Source organism: Grammomys surdaster, unplaced genomic scaffold (assembly GCF_004785775.1).
Source record: "Grammomys surdaster isolate TR1022 unplaced genomic scaffold, NIH_TR_1.0 125946, whole genome shotgun sequence".
Taxonomy (NCBI): Eukaryota; Metazoa; Chordata; class Mammalia; order Rodentia; family Muridae; genus Grammomys; species Grammomys surdaster.
In genome coordinates this window covers 528,203-540,163 of record NW_021620768.1, presented here as the reverse complement: position 1 = coordinate 540,163, position 11,961 = coordinate 528,203, and the positions used below count along the sequence as shown (strand labels likewise).

The 11,961-nt window shown below is 47.7% G+C and overlaps 1 protein-coding gene across 2 annotated transcripts in view; it reads left to right on the top strand.

Moving 5' to 3' along the window:
• Positions 1 to 2,790: 2,790 nt before the first annotated feature.
• The window catches only part of Kirrel1 (kirre like nephrin family adhesion molecule 1), a 90,457-nt gene continuing 81,286 nt past the window's right edge, over positions 2,791 to 11,961 (top strand). For both annotated transcript variants that reach the window (XM_028753302.1, XM_028753301.1), the window contains exon 1: positions 2,791 to 3,148. The gene's annotated coding sequence lies outside the window, so the exon portion shown is untranslated. The remainder of the gene's footprint in view (positions 3,149 to 11,961) is intronic.

Sequence of the window (11,961 nt, the reverse complement as noted above, 5' to 3'; positions counted from 1 at the left end):
AGAGAGAGAGAGAGAGAGAGAGAGAGAGAGAGAGAGAGAGAGAGAGAGACTTCCACTCTCTCTGGCTCAGCATCTGTATTTTCCACTTTCAACTATGCTCAGTGATTAAGATAAAAGGCCAGCTTCTTTACTCTCAGAAGTTCTAGACTAAGGAGACACAGACAGTCCTTGCCCTGGGGAGGGGTGTGAAACAGATCTTACTCAGTTATGTTAATAGACAGAAGAGTGCAGATGCATGCCAGGGATGGGCAAGCATGCTGGGAGCAGAGTTTTCTCAGCCCCAGTTGCTCACTCACATGGGGTAGCATTTGAGATTCACCTTTGCAGGCATCTGAGGACAGAACATACCAAGCAGACAGGCACAGATGCAGTTCCTCAGGTCAGGGAATTCTGGGAGTGAACTGAAACTAGTAATGCTAGTTGATACTTTGAAACACCCCAGAACAATCCATCCTTTCAGGACTGGGTCTCGGAGCTGTTCTAGAAAAGTCTATGAGGAGACCCTAACACGTCCGGTGTTGTGGACTGCTAAGAAAAGGAGCATAGGACTTTAGGACCTGTGAGTAGCTTGTAGAAGTCTGAAGAGGAAAGAGTCTTTCAGGCTGAGCTGGAGAAGGTTTGTATTTAAAGAGGACTAGGCCAGCTAAGGCATAGGGGAGAGTTCTCTTGCTGCTGGGATTGTTGGTCTTCCTGGCATTTTCTTTACCTGTGTTTCAGGGTCCCCTCCTAGCATGTACTCATTCAGAGTAAAAGGGAAATGCTGTTTCACTCCCAGAATTCCCTGACCTGAGGAACTTCATCTGTGCCTGTCAGTTTGCTATGTTCTGTCCTCATATGCTTGCAGAGATGACTCTCAAATGTTACCAAGGAGGACAACTTTCCTTGACCATTTATAGAAAAAAAGCTGCCCCTTTCTTCCTTTATTTTGTTACCCCTAACATTTAACATAATCTAGCACTTCTATATTTTTCATAGACTACCCTCCCCCACTTGAATGAAACATTAAAAGGAAGTTTAACGTTTTTTACTGTGTATTTTTTACTGTGACAGGGTGTCATTACATAGGCTGAGTTCCTGGGTTCTCCTTGAACTTACAGTACTGTTTGCTTTTGTTGTTTGCTTTGTTGTTGCTGGTGTCGTTGTTTTAAGACAGGTTTTTATTTAAGCCCTGGCTGTCCTGGATCTTCCCAAGAAGACTGGGCTGGCCTTCACTCACTCACAGAGATAAGCCCACCTCCTACTTCCCAAGTGCTGGGATTAAAGGTGTGAGCCATGATGCCCAGCCAATTCTCCACCGTTGTCTCCTGAGCTAGGCTTACAGACATGCACCACTATACTTAGATTTATGTATGTATGTATGTATGTATGTATATATGTATGTATGTATGTATTATTTACTTGTATTCTGACTGGTTTTGTGACTGAACCATATCAAAGCAGTATCTGTTGAATGACTAGTTGATGAGTGAATAAATTAAAAACTCTGAGTGCATGTGTTTGTATGGATGCTTGTCTCCATGTGGGGTGGCATTCTTAATCTCTGGATTAGATATCCCCATCTTAAAATTGTGGTTTTGCCTATGTTTGCAAGTATTTTTTTTAACAGAAAGAGAACTCAAGAGTCCTTACATATTATGCTTTTGAGTATGAACTTATGGTTTGCTTGTTTGTTTGTTTGTTTGGTTGGTTGGTTTTGACTGTGTTTCTGTGTCCTCTAGTTGTGTGAGATTGTGTTTGGACCACTCACTCAATCTGTTCAAGATTTTTGCAGGAACTGTGACCATCTCATATCAGCAGAGGGCACTAAAGTTGTATGTCTTAGTTCCAGACCTGAAGATCAAGCTGTCTTGGCCAGGAGCTTTTAGGGACTCAGGAGATCTAGAATCTGAGAAGGAGGCGGTGGAGACCTCTCTAGATCTGCATAACTGGAAAGTTGTGCAATTCCTGTGACTTCTCTATTATTTCTCCCACACTCACTCAGAAGCCCAGTGAGCAGAAGGATTTATTTAGGTATTGGGGAAGGAGATGGCTACTACATTGGGCTCTGGACAGGAGCACCTTCAGAATGCACTTCTACTTCGATTATCCACTTCTTCACCCCAGTGCACCTCAAGTTCCTGAGTGCTTAGAGATCGCTCGGTGGCTGTCTTCTGTGGCAAGCTTTCAGGGATGCACAAGAAAAAGCCATGGAGTTCGTTGGCTTTCCCTCAGGGTAGATAGATAGATGTCTGGGATGAACAAAGGAAGAGTTAACTGCGCCTCTTCGTGGCTGCTACGGACTCCAACGCTGAGGCAGTCCTCAACGTGGCTGGCTGAAGCCCTCAGAAGGGACTCAGAGACAGACTCAAGATTTCTCCAGTCTGAGATTTGTCTGCGAGGAGAGCTTCTCCCCCTCCAACACTATCGAGTTAATTGAGAATTCTTAATTTAGGCATCTAGGGTTAGATTCTGAGGTTTAGGATTAAAACGAAAAAGAGATTTTAAAAGAGATTTTACCCCCTTCCCAAGACGCATAAAAGCACACCTCTCCTAACAGTCACCCAAATTGATGAAGGTTAGTTCTGGCTGCCACCCCATGCCCGGCTCAGTTACACCACTGGGGGCAAAAGTAGGTCTTGCCCCAAGCACGGGTGGGCCAGGACCCAGCGGTCCTTGCTCTAGAGCCTGCGACACCGCGTTCTCCCCACCCCTTGCCTCTGCCCTCAATTCCTTTCTCTTTGCTCTCCTCCCATCTCGGTTCCAGCGAGCGGAGAGAGTGTGTGCGCGCGCGTTGGGGGACCAGGGGAGGGCAGTGGAGGGAGGCGCCGTCGGAGGGAGAGCAGACGTCAGGAAGAGAGGGAGGGAGCCGGAGAGGGAAGAGAGGGAGAGAGGGAGAGAGAGAGAGAGAGCGGCGGGGAGGTTGAGAGAGGCCCCGAGAGATAAAGCCGGAGGGCAGAAATTATTAGGGGGCGCGGGACGAGAGGAGGGGCCAGGGGAGCGGGCCGGCGGCTAGAGAGGCAAGCGAGTGTGCGCCTTGTGTGCAAGGGCGGGAGGGAGGAGAGAGAGCCAGCGGCGGCCGGGATCGCGCCGACTCGGGCCCAGCGGCGGGCAGACAGCATGCTGAGCCTCCTCATCTGGATCCTCACTCTCTTCAACACTTTCTCACAAGGTAAGCCCCAGCCCTGGGCTGGGGAGTCCAGGGAAAGGGCGCGGAGTTACCCGGAGAACACCGAGGAGTTCTTGGTGAAGCGGCCCAACTTGCTTCCTCTGGCTGCGCGGGAGAACAGAGAACTTAGGTCGCAAAAGCCGAGATCCGAGTAGAAAAGGGACCGGAGTGCTGAAAGTCTTTCCTCCAGTTCCTGGCAGTCCTCCCTCCATCCCTCCACCTCCTGGGCCCAGGGCCTGGGTCCTGGCCAAGAGAAAGGCTGGGAGGAGATGAGATTTCAGATTTGGGGGTGGAGTGCGTAGAAAGCACAGACATAGACTCTCTAAGATGAGGCTGAGGGATCCTGCTACCCCAATCCAGCCTACAGTCACCTTCATCTGAAGTGCGGCTGCATACTGCTTGGGGCTGCCCCTTAAAGGAAGGCTGTATTCAGTCCCCCGCCCTGGAGGCTGTGGGTGAGACGTAGAAGTCCAGATACCAGGGTTGTTTGGGTTCATCAGGAGAGGGGGAGTTTACTGAACCAGGCACTCACTTCGGGTCAGGAAAGTGCAGATTTCTGAGAGAGAGAGAGAGAGAGAGAGAGAGAGAGAGAGAGGTGTATTCAGGTACACTTGGGTAAATGCATGTGAAGGATTCAAGGGTCCAAACCCCAGCCAGGCCTGGAGTCTGCAGAAGAGTCTTGCCTCCTGAGACTGACTCCAAGGAAGATTTAATACTGTTGAGCCCCTCCCCCGAACTGGAACACAGAAATTGACACACAGATAGCTTCCAACAGAGACATTGAGACTGACTACTCACCTAAGGAGACATCCCCCACAAACATCCCCCACATGGAGACAGACACACACAAAGACACTGATTGACAGACACCTCCGAAGAAGGAAGATTCCTCTTCTAAGCTGACATACACTTGCCGAGTTAGACCCTGGCATCAAACTTAAACTGTAAATATATGTTTGCTACATTCAAAGAATGTAACATCCACTCACACAGAATTACTTCCACGTACCCCAGCCATGGAGCAAACAAAGAAACTTGGGCAGACATTCTTATAGGCAGGCGCCTACAGAGATGTGCAGTCTTCAAAATGGAGGAGGTGGTCTCTCACTGGGGTTGGTGAGTGATCTGGAAAGAGGGAATCCGCAGAAAGAGCCTCAGGCATTGGCCAGCTCTCTTCCTCTCCTGAATGGTGTGTGTGTGTGTGTGTGTGTGTGTGTGTGTGTGTGTGCTTATGTGTGTGTGTAGGGGGTGGGGTGTTCCACTGGACCCCTCCTCTCTTTGCTAGCCTTCTCCAGCTCTGAAGGCAAAGCCTGGCTTAGTTTAGAGGTCTTGATTCCTTTTCCTTCACTGGAGCCCCGGGACCCTCTTAGAACATGAGAAGGCGCACATCCCTTGTATGAGAGCAGGAGTGGAGTTAGGGGAAGGGAGGAAAGAAGGCCTGGTCTCAGGTTGGCCACTTGGCAGAAAGTTGGGAAGATAAGTTAAGTTCTGACTTTGTTCAAGCCAGGTTGCTGGATAGGGGGAGGGGAAGAGCATGGTGGGTGAGGGGCAGCCGTGTCAGTTCTGAGAGATGTCAGAAGCAGGCACCTATCTGCCCCTCTCTTGCAGCCCTCATATTCCCCAACCAAATAGAATGAGCTTTAAGAAACAGAAGCTGCAGTTAGCACACAGGAGAGACATGTAGCTTAAATCCCGACTGACTGGAGGTCAGAAAAAAAAATGCTTGCCATGTACCTGTCCATCATTGTGGGTGGGTGTGGCTAGGGAAAGGCAGCTGAAATCCAGCCTACTTAACTGTATCAGAGGTGAAAGTAAGAACTGCAAAAGAGTGCAGATGTGTGTTTGGGAGGTGGGATGTTGGGGAGGAAAGCAAAGGGAAAGGGAGAGGGGAGTCAGAATAGACACTCAGCAAAGGGTTGGGGAGGAGACACTTAGGGGCAAAATGGGGACCTGGGGACACTGACAAGCTAAGGCTGAGGCAGGGAGAGAGTACACAGTGTGGTTGGAGCTGTGAGCTGGAGGCAGAGGGATGGTAGTGGGAAGTGAGGAAGAGGAGAGGTAGTCTGAGGAACAGCAAAGCTGAGAACAGAGAAGGGCTAGGAAGGGGAGATTCAGCCTCACTGAGAAATAAAAACCGTATTCTAAAGACTTTTGATGGGCTTCATCTATCTTCATTTTTTACTAAATAATTTTCTGTATCTTATCTAAATGAAAACCATTATCTCTCCCCTCCCCCGTTGCCGCGTCCATCTCGCCCCGGCTCCCCAGACTGATTGCGCTGAAAATTGAAATATTTATTCATTTTCTAGGAGATTTTTCTCCCTCCCTAGTCTCAGGGAGGAGAAATTGAAAAGGAAGGATTGTAGTTAATCAGAGCAATGTGGGCTGACAGGATGGCTCCCGTGGGAGCTGCCTCCTGAGGCTGGTGGCTCTGGCACCCCCTCACCCCAAGCTCCTCCTGTCTGTTCTGCCTTTGCTCCAAGGAGACTAAGGGGTAAAACAAAGAGGCCCAAGGGCCTCCTATGTTTCCAGCATTTAGCTCCCTGTGCACAGTTAGATCCTGGCAGAGAACAGTGAGCCGGGATTCCACAGCTCTGTTCTGCACACATATGCATGCCACACAATCTGAATGTCCTACTTCTGCCTGAAGCTGGGTATTGAGCTGGGGTAGTTGTAGGGGAAGGGGGGCAGAAACCAAGCTATCAGGTCTCCCCTTGACTTTTATTGACTCCATCTTCAGCCTTCTACTGGAATGCAAAGGGAGACATGAAGCAAGTACTGGGTGCCACAGGCACTCATCTGCAACACCCAGGCAGGGCAGGAAGGAGGTGGCATCCAGTTCTTCCAACCTTTGCTCCTTATTAGCACTGGGTGGCTGCTGGCCTCCACGCCCCCACCCCCTTTGCCTTTCTAGTGGGGTCTGATGATGGAGCTGCCGCCTTACCTAATGCTTGCAGAGAACTGCATTTTGAGGATGCCTCCTTCCAGATCCCTTGGGACTCAGTCTTCACTTGTCTCTTGTGCTTCAGTATGGGCACAGTGCTGTGCATATAGTCAATGCCCCTTAATATCCGGCTGATGAGTGATCTGCACTGCAGAAGGGAGAGCATATTAAATGGTGATGACATCACAGGCTCAGTCTGGTATGCTTGAAATCCTAGTATACAAGAGGCTGAGGCTGTGAGTTCAAGGCCACCTTGGACTACATATTCCAAGTTTCAGACCAGTCGAGGTCCCCAATAAGTCTAAGTCCCCAATAAATAAATATATAGATAAATAAATAAATAAATAAATAAATAAATAGACAAAATCAGAGACTTACATCCAGCTCCTCCATGTTGATATCCTGAAGAGGTTATGGGCTCTGTGGGTGCCTCAGTTTGCTTATATGTAAAGTGGGGATTGTGATTTTATGTGTGTGTGTATGTGTGTGTGTGTGTGTATGTGTGTGTGTGTGTGTTTACCCATGGATTATTAACATTAATCTAAGAAAAGTGCATGGGTGTTTTCTGGCACAGACGTGTTCAGTGACTGTGTTAGGAGTGTGTCTGAGCACATGTGGACAGATGTTGAGAAGGCTGCCCCTCTAATCTTTCTTCTTATGGTTCTCTTTGCTTTCCAGTTCCATGCCCTCTGCTTCAGTCAACCAGATCTTTGCCTCTCTCATAGAGAGAACCTGGGGGTGGGGGTGGGGGTAGACCTACCTAAAAGACACAATTCAGCTTTCTCTCTGGTTAGTGCCCTTAGAAATGTCTGCAAGAGAGACCTGAGGGCAGGGCAAAGAGGAAAAGTTTGAGCTTTTGTGTGGAATGAGAAGGTGGGGTGTTTCAATGGAGAACTAACACAGATCATTTAGTGAGCTCTCATGTTAATGACTTTAAATGCATATTAACTTAAGCTGTACAACAGTCCCCTGAGATAGGCTGGGTAATTAATTCCTTCTTTCCTAGATGAGAAACTGAGGTTCAGCTATATAAGGTAGGCAGTGATAGAAACCAGCTGATTCCAAACCTACACTATTCTCCTTCACCAGAGACCTCTCAGCTAGCCAGGACTGACACAGGTCTGGGACAAGATCTCTTCCCCCACTCCCACCTCTGGTCCATGGTAGAGTAAGTGGGGAGAAAAAGATTGTTTCACTAAGGTAATAATAGCATTTAAACATTTAAAAATAGTATTTTATTTTGAGATTTTGCCTTATAGTTTTGGGTTACTCTTTATGATTCCGTTGGTTATTTCTTTAAAAAGCTTTACTTGCCAAACAGGATTTATACCCTTGTGTTTGTTTCTTAGATGAAACCTAGCCTTTCTAATCCATGGATTTATACATGGGAGATTTACCCCGTCCCCCTCCGAGCTGACTCTGTAGTGTTGTAGGATCATGCAAGGGCTGATGTGTTGTGAGGAGTCTGGGGAGCGCCTGTGCCTCTCACCCTTAGCCTCCAAACCAGCAGTAGAGGCTGAGAACTTAGGTATCTTGTTCAGCTCACCTGGAGGGGCTCAGCTTTACAATTCAGCCAGTTCCCTAGGGATCTGCCTGACCTCAGGTCCTGAAAGGGATCATGGGAGGTCAGCAACATACCAAGGTATCAGCATTACCTTTCTCTGTGTTCCTGCTGTGTGCTTTTCAAAATTGATGCTCCTGCCGTTTCATAGATAAGAAAACCAAAATTGAGAGGTTAAACAACTCGCCGAGGGCCGTCTCCAGAGTGTTAACACCCTGATCCAAGCCCTTTTATGTCTCCACAAAACTTATCTGTGTTGGCAACCTCTATTAGACGGGAGGAGAACCTAGGCCTGCTGTCTTGTTCCATGCAACAGTCCTCTGAGATTGGCTGCATAGTTATCTGTAGTTTTGCAACTAGGAATGCTAGGCCACCCTTAGTTACCCTGGGTTTGATATCATCATACAGTGGTGGGAGCAAAATATCAATACCTGTCAGAAAAGAGGTTTGCTTTGCCCCAGTCTCTTTCCTCTTATGTTTTCAGGTGTGTTTTGGGGGGTGGAGGTGGGAGATAGGGTGTGGGGATTGTGTGACAGAATCAAGCCCAGGGCTAGGTAAGTGCTTCACCACTGAGCTATACGCCTAGCCCCCCACTCCTGTCTTCCCTGTCTGTCTTCTAGCTTTGTAACTATGTAATGCTTTCAGATTTTAGTAGCTGTCACATGTGCCATAACATTTGATAGATTATCATGTGATATAGGCAGGATCATTGTTATTTTTCCATTTAGTAGAGGAGAAAATGGAGTTCCAGGGAAGTTAGATGGCTTGTGAAAGGCTGTGAGCTGAGATAGCTGAGATGGAGGAAGTGGCTGGGAGGGAGGCACGTTCCTTAATCCCCCCAGCTTCTGGGCCATGTTCTCCTCTGAAGCCAGGGAAGCTACTCTGAGCATCTGACAGAGCTGCACCCTCCTGCCTTCCGTTTGCTCTCCAGCTCTTCCCAGGGCTCCAGGCCAGTCAATCTGGCAGTCTCTCAGAGGAGGTTTTGACCTGGAAAAGGCTGGAGGTTTTGGTGGAGGAGGAGAAAGAGGTTGCTGTGTTCTTGATCTTGAAATGTGAGACCAGGGAGTAGACACTCCTAGAAGCCTAGATGCAGAATGGCTCTCAGAGTGGAGAAGGAAGCCATGCACACCTGGGGAAGGGCTACTCTGTGTTTAGCATGGAATAGTAATATTAGGTGTTATTCCATTTTATAGATGGACAAGCAGAGGCCTAAATAAATTAAACAAATTCTCCAATAGGACACAGCCTGTGGCAGACAGAGTCAGAGAAACAGGCAGTGATGTGAGGATAGTCCCAGAAAGACACTCCTGAAGGCTGTGGGCATTGGCCTTTTTAGTAGTGTTGACACATGCAAGCCTGTAGGTGTGGTCCCATGTTACGTGAGCATACACTGCTCTGCCCCAGGCACATCTGGACAGAAACATCTGTGGCTGCCCTGGCCCTTCCTTTCAGCACAGCATGGTTGGTGTGGAAAAGTTTCTATTCCGCCATTTTTCTTGGCGGCTGCAGCAGCCCTCCTGACTCTTGGAGAGCACTATTCTCCTTGTGTTGCATGTTCTGTATTACATGTGCACGCTGCCAGTCTGGAAAAGCTGGAGCCCTCAAGTTCCCTGCTCCCTGACTCTGGCCCCTCTGCATCTTTCATCCCCAGCTCTCTTCAACTTTCCATTCCTGATTTTCAGACAGTGTGAACTTGATTGAGTTCTTACGGCACCCAGGATGAAAGCTTCTGCAGCTCCTAGGTGTCTCTGAAGATCATTTTTCTTTCTATTCTACTCTCCTTCTGTCTATCAGCTTCTCCCATGTGGAAGGGGCTCCCAGTTTCTCCTTCCTACACATTTAATTTCTTCAGCAACTTTTATTAACCTCGCTCGTCTCTGGGGACTGCAGTGCTCATCCGTCTCTGCCCTTCTCCAACCCATTCGACAAAATTGGGATGGTATTGAAATAAATGGGCCCTGCAGCCAGCCACCCTCTTCAAGATGGAGGCTCTTAAATCTGGGCTAGAAATCTCTGGCAAATGCCATTAGTTTTCCAGGAGATAATACTGCTACTTCTGGGTCTGAGCCCTGGGAAGGTGCTGTCAGAATCTCCCAGAATGCCATGGGGCCTGGGTTTTGAGGCAGAGAAGGGATAGCAGAATTCTGAGTCTCATGTAGCACTCAAGGCCCAGCGGGGCTATTTCAGGAAGCTATTCTACGTGTGTTATCTCTTTCCCCAGCTCCCTAACTTGGCTTAAGAATAATAAATTCTTCTTTAGGACAGGATTGCTTGTTCTCTCTGACCTGCATTTCCTTCTGAGGCAATATGAGGAGTATATCCTAACTGGAGGCTGTGGAGAAAATGCAGAATTAGTTCTTTCCTTCACCAGAAATGTTCAGTCATGCATGGCTTAATGATCAGAACTGTATAGCCATGTATGGAATAATGGTGGCAAGGCCTTCAGAGAGATGTGTCATTGGGTGCTTTTCTCAGCTGGGTCAACATCACAACATGGATTTGTACCTGGTACGAATCTATTGTTAGGTGATGGAGTCTTGTGCTTCCTTAGGTGTAGGTCTTTTCTCACTGGCCCCGAGCATCATTATGGGACTGGTATGAAGCCTAGCGGTTGAGCATATGCTAATGTGCAAGCCCCACCTGAGCTCAACCTTCAGTACTACCAATAGAACCATACTGTGAGAGAGCTTGTGTGCTGCAAGATGAGTACAATGCTCTCTCTCCTCCTAAGGGTCTTTATTTTTTAGGTGAAATTATTCAACTCCATTGGCCTCAGTTTCTTCTTCCACAAAATGAGAACAACTTTTTTTTTTTTTAAATCTAGTATAATTATTTGAAAAATGGGTACAAATTATGTGGAATAATTAAAAATTACAATTTGTAGTTCCTTCTTTCGAAGAAACTAAAACCCCCAAACACACACACTGACTGACTGACTGACTGACTGTGTGTTTGTGTGTGTGTGTGTAGGTTTGTAGGTTGATATTAAGGAGCTGCTGTAGTAGTATGAAGGCCAGAGCTGGAGCATTCAGCAGAGAGGAGTTTGCTATGGGCGACAGTGATCAGGATAGCTCCCTGGGAGAAGTGGTCTTGGAGTTAGGGGTGGGTATATATGTAGCAGGCAGAGAAAGGACACCCACAGGTTCACCTTCCCTAGTCAAGGTGTGTGGCTACCAGGCAGGCAGGTACAGTAAGACTTTGGAGTGAGACTGGGGGAATGGAGGATTTAGTCTGGGAAGAGGCAGATATGCTGAGATGAGCTCCAGCTGAGATGCTGTCAGCCCTGAAGCCAGCTAATTCTGGGTTTTCTTCCTTCCTTCCTTCCTTCCTTCCTTCCTTCCTTCCTTCCTTCCTTCCTTCCTTCCTTTCTTTCTTTCTTTCTTTCTTTCTTTCTTTCGTTATTGTTTTTTTGTTGTTGTTTGGTTGGCTGTTTTGTTTTTTGAGACAGGGTTTCTCTGTAGCTAGACTGGGCTGGTCTCAAGCTTACAGATCTGCCTGCCTCTGCCTCTAGAGTGGTGGGATTAAAGGCAGGTGCTCTGACTGCTTTATTCTTTTGATACATCTCACCTTGTAGCTCAGGTAGGCTGCAGACTCTAGAAGCGTCTGCCTCTGACTCTTTTGTCTTGGGTCTTCTGATTTTTAAACAAAGAGTGTGTAGAAAACAAGGCATGGTCTTTATGTCTCTCTCCATCAAATCTTCCCCTCCTCTAAACTCCTAACCTGGTAGAGCTGTTGTGGAGATTTGTAGCCCCTATGGTAAAATAAAAAGTAATAAAATAAAATGTGCAAATGAAATAAAGATCAATTTGGCTAGGTGAAAGTGAACAGAAATCATTATGAGAGTGTCATTGGAAGTCCCCAATCTGTGACCTGAGTTTGGAGACTGGGAATTGGGGGTGCTCTCCGAGAGAGAGAGTCCTCTGTCATATGATAAGGCTGCCTGGAAGGCAGGGTTCAGCAGAGAGAAGACAGTGAGAAGGGCCTCTTCACCTAGATACCTGGAGTTGAGTGAATCAGAGCCATTTGTCCTTGTCTACTCTGAGTCTGGGCATAGTCTATACTATCCAGGGTTGAGAGAAACACCAGGTTTAGGCTTTCACGGTCAGTCTTAGACTGTGTCTGCAGCCCTAGCTCTCCTTACTTAGAGATAGAGCTTCTTAGAATTTCTTAGGGCCTCATCAAGGAGGTGAGCTGCAGGATTTCAGTGGGAACCTCTTCAGAGGGGACCTGGCAAGGAGAGGGAGGAAAGAAGCACTAGCTGTGGTGTGTGTGTGTGTGTGTGTGTGTGTGTGTGTGTGTGTGTGTGTGTGT